The sequence below is a fragment of the Abrus precatorius genome, unplaced genomic scaffold, assembly GCF_003935025.1.
Source record: "Abrus precatorius isolate BTA unplaced genomic scaffold, Abrus_2018 Scaffold8, whole genome shotgun sequence".
Taxonomy (NCBI): domain Eukaryota; kingdom Viridiplantae; phylum Streptophyta; class Magnoliopsida; order Fabales; family Fabaceae; genus Abrus; species Abrus precatorius.
In genome coordinates this window covers 17,950,320-17,971,261 of record NW_020874428.1, presented here as the reverse complement: position 1 = coordinate 17,971,261, position 20,942 = coordinate 17,950,320, and positions in this window count along the sequence as shown.

Genomic DNA, 20,942 nt, shown 5'->3' with positions numbered 1-20,942 from the left:
AAATAACTATAAGTAATATATACTCAAATAATATATGAACCGTTAATATTATACTTACATATTTAACTTTAAATTTAAAGTTATTTTTCTAAAGAAAACGACCTTGATGAAACGTTGAATATAACAAATTCATGCAATTTATGGGTAAGTAAACTGAAGGTCATGTTAGTATACAGATAAAGGGGTCCAGCAGCATTGTGGAATGTCTCGATGCAATTTGCTTAATCGAAGACATGGGAAGTACTATCTCAGACACATCTTTTTAATTTTCTCCCAAATGTAGGCCAGATAACAAGCAAATGAACGTGTGTTATATATTATTATGAATTATAAAAGTTTAAACTGAAATGTTAATTTAACAAATGTCTTCTTCTCTCATTAACTTTAATAGAATTTAATCTTCTCCTCTCTCTTTTTAATGTTACTGCAAAAGGAATTTTTCTGATTAAAGTTTTTAATTATATATATATATAAAAGGATTTTCTCATACTAGTGTAAGTTTAAACACATTTATACTCAATTTAAATTTTTTATTTAACTTATATCTAATTGTCAGTAAAATAATAAATTATAATCTATTACATGTAAATTAAATAAAAAGTTCAGATTAAATGTAAAATTTTTAAATTTATATTAGTGTGTCTTGCCACATATATATATATATATAATCATATCATATACACAATTATTAAAATAAAATTTTAATTTTATTTATTTTTAAACACGTAAATTAATTGACATAAGTTATTTTAATTTAGTATGTAAGTATTTTTGGAGAGTTCAAATATGATTACTTAACATTAAGAGGAAAAATTTTACTCTCATACTCAGCTTAAATATAATTGTCTTCACAAAAAATTATTTATGATTTATTAAAAAGAAAATAATTTTAATTTTATTTAAAGAATGATACAAAACTACTTTCAATATTGCATCTAATTTTTTTAAAACTTATAATTGGCTTCCAAATACTATGCGGTAAATTATAGTAAATTATCAGCTGGAACTGAATTCAATCATTCTATAAACGCTGCTGTGTTACAGTGAATGGAACTGTGATTGTTGTGTTCTTACCGTCTGTATATATAGATCTGATTGATAAAGGATGCTCAATTGGGTCCTCCAACTCAGGCAGTGACAGCATTCCAAATCCAATTATTGCTCATAATAGTTTAATAGACATTTATTAACTAAATCAAATAGAGTTTAATTTAAGAATAAAAATTTATGTATATATATATATATATATATATATATATATTAAAATTGTATATTTTTAATTTAAATACTTTCTTTTAATTTAATTCAAGAAAATAGAAAAAATTATTAATTTCATTATTAACGCGTTTTTAGATGTTTTCCACTAAAAGATGAATTTCTTGCACACTTTCATTCCACTAACATAATTCCTTACCTTTTGGTCTAAAATCTTTAGATTCGCTTAAAATTTTTTTGGCAACTTTTCTAACTTTCTTAGCCATTTTATCTTTAGCATTACTTTGTACTGTCCAGCTACCCTCTTCTACTAGTTTTTTTATGAAAGTCTATATGTTTCTCACTTTTAAGTAGACACTACTTAATTCTTGAAACAATAATTTGTCAAATTCTCTTATTACCAATCCTAACAAATATTAAGGACCATAACCTTAAGTTATGTAATAAAGTTTTCTCTTGATATCACTTTACAATTCTTATTAATTTTTTTATTTAGATTTCTTACTAAGAAAAAATTAATTTGCGACCTTGAAATTTTGCTCTTAAAAGTGATAGGATGTTATTATCTCTTCTTAAAACAAGTGTTCATAATCTTAAAGTCGTAAGACATTTAGAAATCAAGGATAGATTGTCTTTCTTCATTTAATTTTTCAAAATCAAAACTATTATGAACCCTTGTAAATTGTCTTGCATCAAAACCAACATATCTATTAATGTCTCCACCTATGAAGATATTTTCGGTTTGTGGAATTTCTTGAATCAATTTCTCTAAATCCTCCCAAAACTTTCCTTTCAAATGGGCTTTTGAGCCAACTTGTGAAACATAAGCACATGATATTAATTGAATGTTGTGCAATCAATAACTTCAAGGGACATGATTATATCTTCCAATCCTTCTAATCTTTACTTCATTCTTTTCCAAGTATTATCCATAATTATACTTATTCCATTTTTTCCCTAAACTTGTCTTGTGTACCAGAGTTTGAAACTTATAGTATCTGAGGTTTTTTTAATTTTATTTTCAACTCATTTTGTTTTTGGAAGACATATGATGTTAATCTTCCTATGAATTATAGTGTCTACTACTTTCAATAACTTTCTTGGTAAAGCACCAATATTTCCTAAACCAAATTAAAAAATACGTTCCTAAACTAACTTTTTTACTCACACTCGTCTAGCTAGATACAAGGACTCTTACTCATTTAACACTATATTTGAGCATTAATGTAGAGAGTCTAACTTATTTGACATTGTACTCGAGTCATTAAATGTGTTACTTCTAGATAATGACCTAACTCTAGCAAATATTGTTGTGTATACTCCTTATGAAAAATTTTGACAAGTTTATGTTAATTGCTTGTAAGTTTGTATTTTGGTTTATTTTTACAGCTTATATCTATATTTATAACTATTATTTTATTAAATTTTTACACTATTTTTTATATTAATTGTACAATTTAACATGATCTCATAATTAAGTTTTGAGTGTATTTTTTGTCCAAATTAAATATAAAATAGGGCCATGTCGCAACAAGCATGCCTATACCTCAATAGTCCATCTAATGAGTATATAATATATATAAAAGTTATAACTTCCACTAGTCCTATTTTTAAGAAAGATATGAGGGAGTATATATATACCAAAAAACCTCAAGTTGGATCAAGAAAAAGTAAAAATTGAAAGGAAAGTAGACAGTATCTGAACTACTAGATAGAATACAAAAAATAAATATAGAAATTTAAAACATAAGAAACTGGAACGGTGGTAGAACTAGTAAAAGAAGAAAAGAAAAAAACTGGACGACAATAGTCTAAACAAAACTAGTCAAGAGGAGGAAAAGAGAACAGAAATACAAAAAATATTTTTTATTAAAAATTGTGAAAGAAAATATTACAAAAACTATAATATATATATATATATATATATATATTTGTACTTAAATATAAATTATAAAATTAAAATTACTTTTATAACACTGAACAAGTTATATCTTTTTACTTAAATATATTTTAGTAATTTTGTATTTTAGTTTTTTTCAAATAATATTTTTTCTATATTTTAACAATATATTATTTTTAGTATTTTTTATCTACCATTGTCCAAGTAAAAATTAACATTCGATAATATTTAAATGAACAAAATAAGTAATAGAAATTAAAAATAAAAAATAATAAAAATATAAGAATTAGAATAAAATAAATTCATTTAAAAAATTAACATAAAATTTTTGTTAAAATAGATATAAAAAAAAAACACATACAAACTTTGTATTATTATTTATTGACAAACAAGTTACATCTGAATGCCCCCGACAAATTAAAAAGTAAGAGTAGCTGGAGGGACTGGGCAAAAAGCTGCACCTGTTTGCATTGGGTCTAGTGTTGTATGTAGTTTGCATATTCATTAGCTGCAATAGAGACCCTACCACTTCGGGTCAAGCTCTCCGCCAAGTAAGTCAATACAAAGTACAAACTATTTGTAATAAAATATCAATTATGCCCTTTCAATGAGCCAAGAAATAATAGTTGCAGCAAAGAATGTAATTTAGGATCGCTCGTTGAATGTTTGTATGAAATAAGTTGCCCATAAAATGATATAAATATTTAATAAATTCATTCATGTAAAAATTTAGTAGATATTTTTATAAAATTATTGTTAAATAAAACTTTTGAACAACTAGTTTATATGATTTAATTTTATTTTCTAAATAATAATTATCCACCTAAGAAAGAATATTAAATATATTATGCGTTCTTTTTTCCGTAACTATAATTTTTTTTATTAGATTTTTCTTGTAAGGTTTTTAGCTTGGCAGAATCTAATAGTGTATTAAAGATTAAGTACTTTTTCTTTTCATTAAGTTTTTATTCCATAGAATTTTTTATTTAGATGTTATAAAACACATTCTCAAGTAAGAAACATTTAAGAGTGTTATTAATAATTATGAGTGGATATCTATTTTTCTACCTTTTTATATTCTTTGAAACTTAAGAAATTATAACTATTTATTTAATTCACACTTAAAAAAAAATATGAAACTCTTGATTTATGGATTTCTGCATACGTATATAAGACATCTCAATTGTAAATAAGATTGAAATTCTCTTTCTCTTTAATATTATTCTTTCTATTTTATTATTTACTTATTATAATTTTACGTTAATTTTATAATAAAAATTAATTTATAAATCTCATATTTCTTAATTTATTTTAATATTTTTTGATACAGTTTATTAAAATAAGTTATTTATAAAATACTTTACTAAATTTATAATATAAATTAATTTTTTAAAAATTATTAAATAAACACTTCACTGAATTCTGTATCCGAATTCACCAAGAAGGAATAATAATAAAAAAAAGTTCAGAACATGTGGATGTCAAATTTTAATTAATTGAAGGGTCCATTGGCCTACAAGGACCAAAATACAGTATGTCCGATGATTAATGAGCAATGATGCCTTTCACTCACATTACTGGCGCGAGACTGAAAGCACGGAATTGACAGTGTATTGATGCTTTTCAAGAGTGGTAGAATATTCTCTCGCGTGAACTCCTCAAGTATTCTCCCAGATCCTGTGTGCACATTTCGTTAACTCTACCACTTGAGCTGTTAAGGGGTTCTCTTTTGGCGTTCTTTGCTTTAACATTTTTGGGTCGAGATCGATCTTCTCACGGGTTTGACATGCAAGTTTGTGGGTTGAAGGTTTTGGGTCACGCTATGTTTGGGCATGGTGTTAAATCCAACTTCACCACATTAGAAGGCAATCTTTCCTAAATAAACTGAATGATATTGTCAGCCCAAAGCAAGCTTTTTTTGGACTATGGTGCATTCATTTTTAATATATCTCCCTCTGCAGTTTTGCTTGCCAAGTTATAAATATCGTGGAGACGATGCTTATCTTCAATGTATAATGCTGATTAGTTTCACAATTACACCAAATCACAAAGTAATACAGGTAAAATAGCATATTATTTTTATAAAGCTTGCTTTACCATTTACAACTTTGTTAATTTCATTATTATCAATCCAATGGATAATATAAAATCGCAAACGTTGCGATATTTAAGTTAAGGCAATATTGGAGATACAGCAATTGTGATTCTACAATTTTTTTAACTACTATTTAACATTGTACTAATATGAAAAGAAGGAATCTAAATACTCCTTCGGTATCGATAAAATGAACACTCTCTCGGCCAGATTAAAAATTAATTAAAAAATAATTAAATCGATTTGGATAAATTATTAAATCATTATTTACTTAATTAGAAGACCAAAATCAGGGTTGACCTATAAAGTCCATTAGTCCATAATAATACCTATAAAAAAAAGTAACAGGTTTAAGTAAAGGGTTAACTTTTGAATATTTAGTAGCATTTATTACTTAAATCAACACCTGACTTTATCATCAAAGTGCCTTTTGTAGGTACACCCCCTACGTAAGACAGAGAAAAGCCAATGGTACTTGCAAGGACATCATCTTATCACAAAGAAAAGGAGCATTGAAGAGACCAGTATATCCTTAACAGGAACATTTTGGCGCCTACCTTAGGACACAATTTGCCTTAATTTCAGAGTCATCATGGTACTTATCAAGAGCCAACAAGAAGGACAAAGTCAGCAAAGGGGAGCCTCTTGTCAGCAGGAGAATGCTACACCTAACCCACCGATACCTGAAGTTCTTGCCGAAGGTGGAGGAGATGAAAGCCTTTTTTCGGTAGTAAGACAACTTAAGGCTGAAATGAGGGAGATACAAAGGATGAGAGAGAAAGACATCCTTGAGTTGTCAGTGTTAAGGAAGGAGAATGTCAATTTGAGGGAAGAAATCAAGACTCACATATCTTCCCAAACTACCCCTTTCATCTAGGAGCAAGGAGAATCTTCGGCTCTGCAGGAAAAGCCAAACACATATTAGCAAACAAGGACTCTGGTAGAGCGAGATGGTACTTCAAGCTAAAGCCCTTTCATTCAACATATCTTGGAAGCTAAGTTACCAGAAAATTGGAGGGGTCTAACATTGGAGAAGTATAACGGAACCTCCAACCCCGAGGAACATTTGGATATTTTTACAACTCAAGTTAGCCTGTACACAGACAACGATGCTTTACTATGTCGAATATTCCCCACATCACTCCGTGGACCGGCCCTTAACTGGTTTACTATGTTACCTCCCTCATCAATCATTACTAAAAAATCGCTATTTATAGAGGGCCATTACAGATGGATACAAACGGCTTTACAGACGAATTTTTGAATTTTTATTTTTTTTAAATTTTATGAATAATTTGTCTGTAGTTGGCCTGCCGTTTGGCCAAAGTATTATAAATAGGACAAATTTTTCAGTCTGTAATTTGAAAATGGGAGGAAAATTTAGAGCGAGAGTTACAGATGGGAAAATTCGTCTATAAATATTGTCATTTTTGACTGATTTTTCATCTAGCAATTTACAAACAAATTTTTCTGTCTGTAACAGTATTTGATGAATTTATAGACGGATAAATTCGTCTGTAATTGAACCTTTAAAATGCATCGTTTCATTAAACTATTTATAGACAAATTTTTTTGTCTATAATGTACGAAACACATAAAACTGTGCCTCTTCTTTCTTCTTCCTTATTTTGCATAATTTCCTATCTCTCTCACCTTTCTCTCTCTGTCTTTCTCTAGGAGCTTCAGTTTTTTGGCCTTTGTGAATGATTGGAGTATTCATTTGAAAGATAATTTGCATCATTGTGTTTCTGGTACGATACTCTAATTTTTGATCGGTTTAGTTTTTTTTATTTTTGATGTATTTTAGGGACTTAAAATTTCTAAGATAGAGTTGTAGGATTGGAGATTGTATGACTGGGGGGAAGGGCGTAGAGGTCTTTCTCTGAATCTGATTGCTGTGTGCTATGGGATTGTTTGTGTTTGCGGAGTTTGTAGAATATGCATGTTGTGGAGTTATAAGGAGATGTGCTTTAGAATGATTTAGGATTATGATGTGTTTGTGTTTTATTCATTGATTAATATATTGTTATATAATATATTAGTTATGTGTGGTGAAAATTTTAATTTTTGTAAAAAAGTGGTCAACAAACATAAGGAAATTAAAATGCATTATGGGAGATTCTGCCAAAATTTACATTAAAAATTTGTGTAATGTATAATAGAAGGTTGATACAATATTATGTATTTGTATTAGGTTTATATAGTTCTTGATCCAGATGTTTCTTAGAAATCGTTAGTAGATATATGATAGGTTGAACCCAAGTCGGGGGGAATAAAACCTAAATTCTTTGAGGGTGTAGAAGAATTTATACATGTTTGTTGTAATTCGCAACAATTCATCACTAACCAAAAAGTTAGGTGTCTATGTTCTAAGTGCAAGTGTAGAAAGTTTTTGGATATTGATTCAATTGCGTATGATTTGTATAAGTTTGGATTTAAACATGATTATTAGATATGGATTGAGCATGGGGAAGTAGTTATTGTGGAAAATCAAGTAGGCAATTCAAATATATTGCAATTAAGTGAAGATGTAGGTAATGTAAGTTGGGAAGAAGGCAGTAGTCGTTATCAAGAAATGGTTTATGATGCTGTTGGTCATGAATTTGAAATTTGTTGTGATTTTGAAGCTAAACAAGAACCTAATGGAGAGGCTGCAAAGTTTTATAATGTTTTAGAGGCATCAAAGAAGCCTTTATGAGATGGGTGTACGTATTCAGAATTATCTTTAGCAGTAAGAATATTAAGCATAAAGTTAGAAGGAAATCAAAGTTAGAGTTTATTTGATCAATGGGCTATATTAATTAGTGAGCTTAGTCCCCAACCTAACTCAATCCCAAAAGACTTTTACCAAGCAAAAAAATTAGTTTCCAAACTTGGATTAAAAGAGATCAAAATTGATTGTTCTTTGAAAGACTGCATGCTGTATTACAAAGATGATGCTGTTTTGACAAGTTGCAAATTCTGTGGAGAGCCTAGGTTTAAACCAGGAAGAGGTGGTAGAGTGGTAAACATAAAGATATACTATAAATTAGAATGCATTATTTGCCTTTAATTCCTAGGCTAAAAAGGTTGTATGCTTCTATGAGTTCAGCTCCTTACATGACATGGCATGCTGAAAATAAAAGAAGTGATGGGATAATGACTCATCCATCTCATGGTGAGGCTTGACAACATTTTGATCAAGTGTATCCTGAGTTTGCATATGATCCTAGAAATGTAAGGTTAGGGTTATGTGCTGATGGGTTCACTTCAAACAATCAATTTAATAAATCATATTCTTGTTGGCCTATTATGGTTACACCTTTTAATCTTCCTCCCGAAATGAGCATGAAAAATCCATATTTGTTCTTAACTTGTATAATTCCTGGTCCAGAAAATCTAAAAGCTAAAATTGATATATACCTTCAACCTTTGATTGATGAGTTGAAAAAGTTAGGTGTGAGGGTGTAGTAACTTATGACCTATCAAGAATGCAAAATTTTAATATGAAGACAACACTGATATGAACGATAAATGATTTTCTTGCTTATGGAATGTTGTCTGGATGATGACTCAAGAGAAATTAGCATGCCCAATTTGTATGGAGGATACAAAAGCATTTACTTTGAAACATGGAAGAAAAAAATTCATGGTTTGATTGCGATAGGATATTTTTAGATATGAAACATCCTTATAAGCGTCAAACCTACAAATTTAGAAAAACAATTGTTGAGAATGAGGACCTTCTCGTCTGTTTAAATGGTCATCAAGTATGAGATAGAGTTAGACACTTGCCAAAAATAATAGAAGTAGGAAAATTCATTAGGTTTTCTGGTTATGGGATGACACATAATTGGACCAAACAAAGTATATTCTAGGAGCTCCCATATTGGAAGAATAACTTAGTTCACCATTGTTTAGATGTGATGCATGTGAAAAAAAATAAATTTGACAATATCATAAATACTGTAATGGACACTGATCGAACTAAAGATAATGTAAAGGCAAGGCAAGATTTAGAAGAATTTTATAGGCGTTTAGAATTGAGGTTACAACAACTTGCAGATGGTTGATGGTCAAAGCCAAAGGCAAGTTACACTCTGACTTTACCACAAAGATAAGATGTGTATAAATGGGTGAAGGACTTGAAAATGCCTAACAGTTACGCTTCAAACCTTAGTCATTATGTGAATGTTGAATAAGGAAGATTTTTTGGGATGAAAAGTCATGATTGCCACATATTCATGGAATGTCTTTTACCTACTGCATTTAGGGAACTGCCTGACCGTGTTTGGAAGCCATTGACTGAGTTAAGTGAGTACTTTAGGGACCTGTGTTCACCTACTCTTAGGATTGACGACCTATTAGTAATGGAGAACAATATTCCTGTGATTTTTTTGCAAATTAAAGAGAATACTTCTCCTTGGTTTCTTTGACTCCATGGAGCACTTGCCTATACACTTAGCGTATGAAACACGTGTATATGGACCAGTACAATACAGGTGGATGTATTCGTTTGAACGAGAAATCAGAGGGTTCAAAAGGACTGTGAAAAATAGAGCTCAAGTAGAATTATCCATATGCCAGGCATATATATCAAAGGAGACATTAAATTTTTGAACATACTATTTCGAACCTTATGTTCAATCTAGGAGGACTCAGGTTGGTCGAAATGATGATGGGGGAGAAAGCAGTAATGAACCAACTCTATCTATATTCAACCAACTAAGTCGTGTATCTGGAAAATGCGAAGAACGATGGATTTTAGGTGATGAATCAGATGCCGCACACTTGCACATCTTATTAAAATGTGATGAACTTCAACCATTCAGAACGTAAATGACTTATGATTGTTTTAATGACTTTTCCCGATCATGGTTATTCATATCTAATTAATGATGTTTTAATGTTTACAGATATTTTGAACAATTATATAGTCACTAATGCCTTAATCAATTTCCATCATGGTTCAAAAGTTATGTACGTCATGGAATTTTCCTAACATTTTAGTTTATCGACTTTTTAATATTATTCTTATTCAATCAATTGACATATTTAATAGTATGTGTAAGTGCATGATCCCAGTAACGGTATCACAAATATTGACTTATATAACTTGTCCAGAAGTCCAAAAAATAAAGCATATTGTTGGCCAAAAAATAAAGCATATTGTACAGCGAGTTTCATACTTTGCGCCGCCTACTACACAAGCCACACAGTCACCTTCTACACAGGGCACATGAGAGGGATCTTGTAAGTGGGCAGCAGTCATCATAGACCCAAGCATCATCAAGTCGCTAGAAACTTCGAGATGAGATGGGTCCAGTTGGTAAGTTTCTTTCAAACTATGCTTAACATTGTGTACTTTATGTGAATGTTATAATAGTTGTTTTATTTTATTATGTTATCAGTTGAATACCACCACAGAAAGGTCTCCACTAGATCATAAATACCATTAAGAAGATGTTTAATGCGCTTTACACAAGTTTTGCAAAGGTGTCGAATGATACAAAGATGGAATGGTTCTTACATATGACTGTTTGTACCTCTTCTAATGAAATTGTGTTTATGTAGAGTAACTTCTCCATTCTCTCCCAGGATGAAAAGATGATTTTCTAAGCCTGAAAGAGTCGCACTGCAAAGTGACTAAGATAGATATACACAGAGACTCGTCAGGACCCTTCTACTACTGATTGGATAACACCTAACTTTCTTCATGCTTTGCAGGAGTATTGGGGTACAGATGAGTTTAAAAATCTCTCTATAAAGAAAAGACAAAGAGGGGAGATCACTGCATATTAGTGGCTCTATGACTTTGGCTGACACTAAGGCGAACTTGGTATGTGATTTTAAAATTTATTTTACTCTATCTATAATTTCATATTTGAGATTGTGATTTAATTGGAATCACAGGAGAAGTCATTGAAGAGGCCACCTATGCATGGAGAGTTGTTCAAGGAGACACATACTCGCAAGGGAGACAAAAACCTGTGGGTTGATATACGATCTCAGGCCACATATGTAAGTCATTCTTATTGATACTATATGTTATTATTAGTAATTTATTAAATAGTTCTCTAGACTAATATCTAATTATCTGAACTGAACTGTAGGATGACTATGTTCAAAGGCTTGAGGAGACATCTTCTCAAGATCTAGAGTCAATTGATGAGGATGCTATGTGATCACAAATAGTGGGTGACCTTTATAAAGGTCAGATTTATGGCATGGGAGGCCTCTTTGGAGACTCTATGTCCCCTGCATCTGTCACTGGAGATGCTCCTTCTCTTGCACCTGAGGAAGTGGAGGACATGGTCCGCATTCAGGTTCATGCCCTCAATGAAGAACTCCAGAAGCAGAATGAGGAGATGTGGATGAGTAAGGAAAGTGTATGGAAGAAGAAGTAGGCAAAAAAAATGGAAAAGAAGATAAAGAAGAAGGTGGCATCGAAGATGCAAAGAGAGTTCCAGCAGCAGATGGAGCAACAACATATGCAGATGCAGCAAATGCATTCATATTTTGAGCTCATGAGAGCAAGCAGCTCTACACCTCTTCTTCCTCCTTCACCAGTGACAGCACCACCAGTTTTCAGCTCCATGTATCATTCCTCTTCCGACTCCTCGTTTATTGATGATAATACTCCTTCGGATTATGATCATTAGAGCTGTCAAAACGGCAGCCCAGCCCGGCCCAGCCCAGTCTGATACGGGTCGGGCTTAATTCGCCAAAGGCAAAAATGGGCTTGTATTTTTACTGCCTAAGCCTTACCCTATGAGGGCTACAAGCTTCTGCGGGCTGGCTCGACAACTCAAATATTTTTTTTTCTTTTTCTTATTTTTGTAACATGTCATTTTTTTTTACTGTTTTTATAACAACAAATCATTGTTTTTATTACTATTTTTAGTGTTTGTAACATACCATGTTAAGCTATTTTTGCAAGAACTTAATAGACCACTCATTTTTTATGTCCAATTTTTGTATTATACTATTGATTTGTTTTTTTTTTTAAGTTGTAAAAGGTCACTGGTTTCTTTTTTTTATTGTTTTTGTAGCGGTGCAAAAGTATATAATTTAGACTTGTAATTTTAGGGTTTTGAAACTAAAATATATTCTCTTTTAAACTCCTTAAAACTCAAGGTTTAATCTCTCTCTATATATATACGGGCTGCTCGAACCCGCATGGGCTAACTTGGTTAAAGTCCTATCGTGTACCGGGCTTATTCGGACCGGGCCAAAATAGCCCAAAGTAATTTCGGGCCTTATTTTTTAGAGCTCAAACCCGCCCATTTAATAGGTTTTTTTTTGGCCCAATCCATCGGGCCAGCTCATTTTGCCGGCTCTAATGATCATACATATTATTCGTGATGAACATTTATATTTTATTTTTAACATTATTTATTTGAATGTTTTTGTCTTCATTTGTAATGACACTTAAATTTTACATTTTATAAATCATTTTTAAATTTAATTTTGTAATTTTTATTATGTTTATAAATTGTGATAATCAGGAACAGGTAGGAATAATTATGTATATAAACAAGAAAATAACAAAAATAGTAAAATATATCACAGATGAATTATAGACGAATTTTTTTGTCTATAAGTTATAGACAAATTTTTTCTTGTGTAACTTATAGACAGATTATTAAATCTGTCTATAATTTTTTACCGACGAGGATATTACAGACAATTTTTGTCCGTCTATAAATTTGTCCATAATTTCAAAATCCGTCTATAATGGTTCAAAAATCTGTCTATAAATTCATCTACATATACAAATTTTGTACAAGTGAGTCGATTTATTTGAAACACTCCACACACACTTTAATTTGCAGTTTGCTACAAGTTGTGATCAAGAAGATATAGTGATAGAAGTATGGAACGACAGCAAAGCAGGTCAAGAGACACCCTGTTAAGCATCACAACCAACACGAGAAGTATCCTTACCGAATCATTAACACTATTGCAGGTGGGTTTGCTGGTGGAGGATCTACCAATTTGGCTAGGAAAAGGCATTTGAGACATGTCCGCTCGGTCAACCATATCATTAAGAAGTGGGATCCGCATCCCTCCGATCACGTTTACTGATAGAGATTTCCAAAGGGAGGACCCTGTTGTTGATATACTTAACTGCACGGTCTGTAAAACCCTGATTGATCAAGGGAGTTCGGTTGACATCTTATATTGGAATACCTTCAAGCAGCTGGGGATACCAGAGGAGGAATTGAGAGAATATAACGAACCATTGGTCAGATTCTCAAGAGAGCGAGTAGAGACTCGAGATTGCATAGATTTATACACCCTGTTTGGATCCGAGCAAGAAAAAAGATGTATCAAGGTAACATACCTGGTGGTCCATGCAAGCAATTCGTATAATAAACTGCTCGGTCGCCCATTCCTCAACAAATTGAAGGCCATGATATCCACTCCTAACCTAGCTATGAAATTTCCCTCAGACAAAAGCCGAATTGTGATGGTTCATGCAGACTAGAAAATGGCCAGAGAATGCTATTTTGTAAGCTTGCGCTTAAAACCCCTCTCCCCACATAGACGAGATGTAAACATTATATCTCCTCGGTCATAAACAAATTTTCATGTGGAATTGGACCTAAGAATAGAAGAGGGGCTTTGGGTTGAACCTAATGAGGACAAGAAATCTTTCCAAATAGGGAAAAACCCGAACATATCACATATCTCGGAGCAGGTTTATCCCAGTCGAACACTCGACACTTGAAAAGGTGTTGTTAAGCAATGCTGACTTGTTTTCATGGTCAGCCTCAGATATGCCAGGTATAGACTCAAATTTTCTATGTCATCATCTATCAGTTTATAATGGAGCTAAACTGATTGCCCATAAAAAGAGGAAGGTAGGCGGTGATAGAGCATGAGCAGTCAAGGAAGAAATTAACAAGCTATTACATGCCGACTTTATCCAAGAGGTACAATACTCCACTTGACTGGCTAACGTTGTGATGGTAAAAAAGGCAAATGGGAAGTGAAGAATGTGCATAGATTTCACTGATCTAAATAATGCATGTCCCAAGGATACTTATCCTCTCTCCAACATTAATAGCTTGGTTGACAGGGTTACTGGCCACAAATTGCTCAATTTTTTGGGTATAATTAGATCTGGATGTATCCCCCGGATGAAGAAAAGACGACGTTTATCACAGATTCGGCAAATTTTTGTTATAAAGTTATGTCTTTCGGTCTTAAAAATGCAGGAGTGACATATCAAAGACTGATGGATAAAATCTTCTCAAAACAAATAGGGAGGTGTATGGAAGTATATGTCAACAATATGGTAGTTAAATTTATCTCCCTGGCTAATCATGTTGCCCACTTAATTGAAGTATTCGGCGAAGCAAGGTGACACGAAATGTGATTTAACCTCGAGAAATGCACATTTGGGATAGCGGGAGAAAATTTTTTAGGGTTCATACTCATAGAAAAAGGGATTCAGGCAAACCCAAACAAGTGTTAGGCCATTATTGAGATGACCAGTCCTCGAAACACAAAGGAAGTTCAAAGGTTGACTGGCCGAATAGCTGCACTCGCCAGGTTTTTGCCTACAATGGCAGAAAGATTTCGGCCTTTCATTGATCTCTTAAAAAAAATCACAAAATTCACCTGGACGGATGAGTGCAAGGCCGTGCCGTCTTTACTCAATATAAAAACACGTTGGCAGCTCCTCCCATTTTAACAAAGCCAAAATCGAGACAATATATGATCGTCTATTTAGCTATATCAGATAGGGCCATCAGCTTGGTCTGATTACATGAAATACCTGAGCAAGCACCAGTATATTTTATTAGCTGAACACTTCAAGACGCTAAAATCCGATACCAGTTAATGGAGAAAGCAGTACTGACACTGGTTCATACAGCTCATTGGTTAAGGCATTACTTCTAGAGCCATCAGATAGTAGTGCGTATCGATTGCTCAATTGCCAAAGTATTAAGAAAACTAGAACTAGCAGGTCGGTTATTGCCATGGGCGGTCGAGTTATCTCAATTTGATATATGCTTTGAAATCTGAGGACCCCTTAAAGCTCAGGTACTTGCTGACTTTATCAATGAGTTCACTACCCAGAAACAGACTAATACCAAATGTAGAAACTACATGTGGATGGGTCATCAAATCGACAAGGCTGTGGAACAGGAGTTATTTTAGAAGGGCCGAAGGCGGTAGTACTTGAACAATCCATACAATTCAGGTTTAGGGCATCTAATAATCAATCTGAATACGAGATACTACTGGCCGGTCTCAGACTGGCAAAAGAAATCAGAGTTCGACGCATTAGATGTTGGAGTAACTCGAAGGTTGTGGCGGAACAAACTAAAGGTACATATCAGATAAAAGACTCGGTCATGTTGTAGTACTATCAGGAATTCAAATGAGTAGAGGGCAAGTTTGATAAAGTATGTATCTAGTATACATTGAGAGCCCAAAATGAACAAGCTATAGGCTCGCTAAGTTGGCTAGCCAAAGGAAACCAGGACAATTTCAAAGTATGATTCAACAAGAAATTCATAAGTGCATAATTTTGAAACAAGAATGCATGAAAATAGAAGACATGCCTCAAAATTGGATGACTATAATTGTCCAATATTTCATTAATAATAAACTCCCTGATAACCCAATCCAAGCTAAAAAGATAAGAATCCAAGCAGGCAAATATATCATCCTCGGTAGAGAACTATATAAGAGAGGAATTTCAACCCCTATGTTGAAATGCCTTAATGAAGACCAAGCTACTTATGTGATGAGGGAGATTCACGAAGGTATCTGTGGTACCCACTCGGGGGTTGGACAATGGCAACGAAGGTACTACGAGCTGGATACTATTGGCCAATTTTATTCAAAGATTGTGAACTTTTTGTAAAAAAAATGTATTCCTTGTCAGCAGCATGGCCCACATATGTATCAGCATGCCGATAACCTTCACCCAATCTCTTCACCGTGGCCCTTTGCAGTCTGGGGAATGAATTTACTAGGACCTTTTCCTTTAGCAAAAAGACAGTGCAAATTCTTGATAGTCACTGTGGACTATTTCACCAAATGAATTGAAGCAGGCTGTTTGCCACTATCATAGCAAATAATGTTAAAAAATTCACATGAAAAAACTTTATCACACATTTTGGCATTCCACGTGCCTTAATTACAAATAATGGCCTCCATTTCATAGATCGGCACTTTAACGAATTTCTGGAAGGATTGCAAATTAAGCACCAAGTCACTTTTGACGAGCATCCCTAGACTAATGGACAAGCCAAGGTAGCAAATAAAGTCATCCTATATGGACTTAAAAGAAGATTAGGGTAGGCAAAAGGTGAATGGGTAGAAAAATTACCTAAGATCTTATGGGCTTATCGGTGTACTCCTCAAACAACCACAAAGGAAACACCGTTTTAGTTAACCTATGGTACTGATGCCATGGTCTCAGTCAAAATTAGAAAGTCATCCTTTCAGAAGCAACATTTTGATGAACACTTTAATGATGAATCATGCCCGATGTTAGTAGAAGAACCATGGCAAGAAGGTTCAATTCAAAAATAAAACGAAAACAATTTCATGTTGGAGACCAGATGTGGAGAGCAACTGGAGAAGCACGCCAAGATCGAAGAGAAGGAAAACTTGCTGCTAACTAGGATGGACTCTTTCGGGTTTCAGCTTGCCTTGATAATGGGTCTTACAGGCTTGAAACACTCAAAGAGAAAGACATACCGAGGACTTGAAACGTGTCACATTTAAAGTATTATTTTAGTTAAGCAAATGTAATACATGAATTGTGCACTCTTTTCCTCGCTCAAGTTTCGTCCTCTTAAAAGAACATGAAAAGAGATTTTCCTGAAAAAGTTTTTAACGAGACACTTAATAAAATCATTTCTTTTTACAAACTAGTCGGTTGTCATGAATTCTCGCTTATTTTCCTCCGAGTACCCCACTCGGTCAAGGATGGATCAATTATTATAACCTCTTGAGTACCCCACTTGGTTAAGGATGAATCAATTATTATTCCCTCCCGAGTACTCACTCGGTCAAGGATGAGTCAATTATTATTCCCTCCCAAGTAACCCACTCGGTTCATGATGAATGAATTATATTATACCCTCTCGAGTACCCCACTCAGTTAAGTATAAATTGATTATACCCTCCCCAGTACTGCCCCTCAATTAAGGATGAATTAACAAATTTTTGCAAGTTTTTTAGTTAGCTGAAGATAAATCAACCAGTTTTTCCCTAATACCCCACTCGTATTTAGTTAAAAGTTGAATTAATTAAAGAACACATCTCGATTAAATATCAGTTTGTAGCACAAATAGCAAAATTAAATAAAGTATAACATAATAAAATGGCAAACATGGAGAAAAATAAACTTGTATTACGACTGAAGGCATTACAAAAATAGGCACTATCGTCCTTTGATTTATAGAAAAGAAAAGAAAAATTGCTTAGTTCCTTCCCTCAGCATCATGGGGCAGAGGCGTCTTCGGCAGCAGTTTGAGCTTGATAGGGTGCCTCGGTGTTAGGTTCCACCTTCTCATTGACTTTGTCATAAGGTAGGAACTTCTCATCAAAGAAGTCCCTAGTTAGATCGAAGCGAAAGTCGGCAAGGACTTGACAAAATTCAAAAGCTTGACGCATAACATGATTAAATCTGACCTCATGCTTGACAACTATTTTTTCATTGCATTCAGCAGCAAATTCCCTCATCTCGGTGTCAGCCTTTTGCCTTTCCATCACCACGGCTTCATCCAACTCCAAGGTTTTCACCCTTAGAGCCTGTTTGGTTGCGCGTAGCCGATCCTCAACTATTTTGAATTGCTCCTTCATCTGAGCCACTTCAGTCTCCAGCGCTTCGTTGGTTTAATTTGACCGAACTTCTTCACTTTCTGCCAGAGCCTTCTAAGAAGAAGAGAATCGGCTTTGGACCTTTTCAAATTCCTGCAAAGGTTCTAAAGCTAGGCTACGCGCCATCACTATGGCCCTAGTTTGAAACTCATAGTACCACTGCCATCGAGACCTATTATTTTGTTTATATACAAGGCTTCTCCCCGACTTCGACAACAAATCAGGGGAGACGACCCTTCCATCCCGAACCTCATCAGCAAAAAAAGACTTGGAGAAGACAGTAGGAGGAACCACAGTGTGCACGGATGAGCTGCTTGCACCATCCGGTCCTGTAGCCCGAGAATGTTTCCGATTCTTCTCCCTTTCGGATTCTTTCTCCTTGCCTTTGTCTTCCCTTTTCCTTGGTTGAACTTGAGCAAGGGTTAGATCCCGAGGAGGGGACAGGCTTCAGCCAAACTCGAAACTTGGTATAGGCGAGGGTTCCGGTGCTGCTTCAAGAGCCCGTTGTCTCAAGCCTTGGCGATAATTCACACTAAGCCTTCTTTGAGCCATTATACCTATAATAAAAAAAAGAAGTCAAATCAATATAATCCTGTGTCCAAATTAAGCATTACAAAGACAAAGCATACCATCCATATCTAAGCGAGGTTGAGGGGACTTCAACAAAAGGATTAGGGCTCGAGCAGGAAGCTCTCTTAGAAGAGACTTCAAATATTTCAAAGCCGATAATTCTTCAACTCATAACATTTCCTCAGGAAATACATCATACTGATGAGGTACCCGGGTCCAATGAAAGGAGAAAAGAGGATTATTTTCATTATCAAAAAAATATTTTTTACTAATAGAGTGCACGGTTACTTTAAAGTAACCGATTTTAAAACCCTTAAATGATGCAGGATAACATCTGGCTTTATTTGAAGGGCGTGTACAGAAAAAATGAAGAAATAAACCTACATTAGGCTCTATATAATGAAATTTACATAAAATCCTAAAAGCTTGCATTGCCGCTCACCTGTTCGGATGCAACTGCGTTGGCGCAACGTTTAGGACCCTCAAAATACCCATTTGGAAGTCATCAAAGGGAAGTTTTATACCTAATTCCCTAAACATATACTCATATACAAAAAAGGTGTCAACTATCTCGACACCATCCCCTAAAAATACCAATTCGAGATTACCGGAGCCATCTCCTCGGCAAGCATTAATAGTTATCGGATAGGGATTCGAAGCCTCCCATAGTGATATATCACAATGATCTACAAAGGCCTGGAGATGTTTATTTTGTTGAAAACGTGAAAAGTACACAGCCACTTCACCATCCACCCATTCATAGCCAGTAATCGTACAAAGGGGGAAGGTAGGCCTTTCTCTTGGGGGCTAGCATTCGGTATTGAATCACTAGACTCAGAACTATCGGCGATCAGACGTTTTAGCATTGTCCTCACACTCCCTAATAGTCATCTCAACATCACCCCCAACAGTATTTGACCTTGAAGAAACTTCTTCAAACCTTTCAGTGCCTCCGAGGTCCCCAACCTCAACAGTAGTAGTTGGTCTTGTATGATCCGACAACAAATCCTCCCACTCAAGGGAATAGGCCGTGAGCAGAACAGGAAAAGAAGAGAAGGGCAAAGAAAAACAAAGCGTATCTTAGAGTGTCGAGAGAAAGAAAAAGCTTCTAACAAAATATTCAGAGTATACCCCTCAGTTTAGAGCAAAAATTGTATATGATGCCTGGACCACCATGTATTTATAGAACATAGGGTTTTGGACAGATGAAGAGTCGCACCTTGTTTTATCTGTTAGATCTTTCTCAGATCAACGAACGTAATCAACCAATCTTTCATTTCAGAAGCACAAATCACGAGAAAAAACCCTAAAAATTTGAACCCTAATTTGCTAAAACCCTCATTTTCAAAAACCTTAAGCAAAGATCAGCCAAACATATACTCAATTTTAATGTCAATAAAAGAAACCCGAGTACCTATATAGATAAGCATTGACATATTATTTTCAAACCGAATGCATTACTGGTAGCTTCCACATCATTTTTTACCTACATAGAGAAAATCATAAAATGACAAACAAAAAAGGTCAGCAGGACTTAACAAACCCTTAAGTCGTACTTCCTCGTGCTTGGAGGGCTAGTGTACTAGATAGGACACTACTCGGTCTCAATGATAAAAGAAGGAATCTAAATATCCCTTTGGTATCAATAAGATGAATACCCTCCCAACTAGATTAAGAATTAATTAAAAGATAATAAAACCAATTAGGGTAAATAATTAGATCATTATTTACTCAATTAGAAGGTCAAAATCAGGGCTAACCTATAAAGCTTATTAACCAATAATAATGTATATAAAGGAAAGTAAGAGGTACAAGTAAAGAGTTGACTTTTAAATATTTTGTAACATTTATTACCTAAACTAGCACCTGACTTTATTATCAGAGTGCCTTTTGCAGGTACACTCTCCTACATAAGACAGAGAAAAGCCAACGATATTTGCAAAGACATCATCTTATCACATGGAAGAGGAGCATTGAAGAGACCACTGTATCTCTAACAGGAACAAGAATTTTAAGCTGATTAAGATACTAAGCAATTGATGACTAAATCCATTAGATTAATTAACTCCCAATTACTTAGCATGTGGATCCTCTAATTTCCGAAAGGCAATTAGTTCTTTACGGCATTAACGAACTCATAATAATTCATAAGCTATCGCTAGACTTTGATATACATAAATAAGTGATAAAAAAATAAAAATAATCATACATAATATTAAATACAATATTAGTTTTGAGATGTTTAAATAACAAAGTTGTAGGAAATGGCTTCCGTTGAGTTTCTTCATGTTTTTTCTTTGGGCTACTGGTCAAGAATTCCTAGAGATC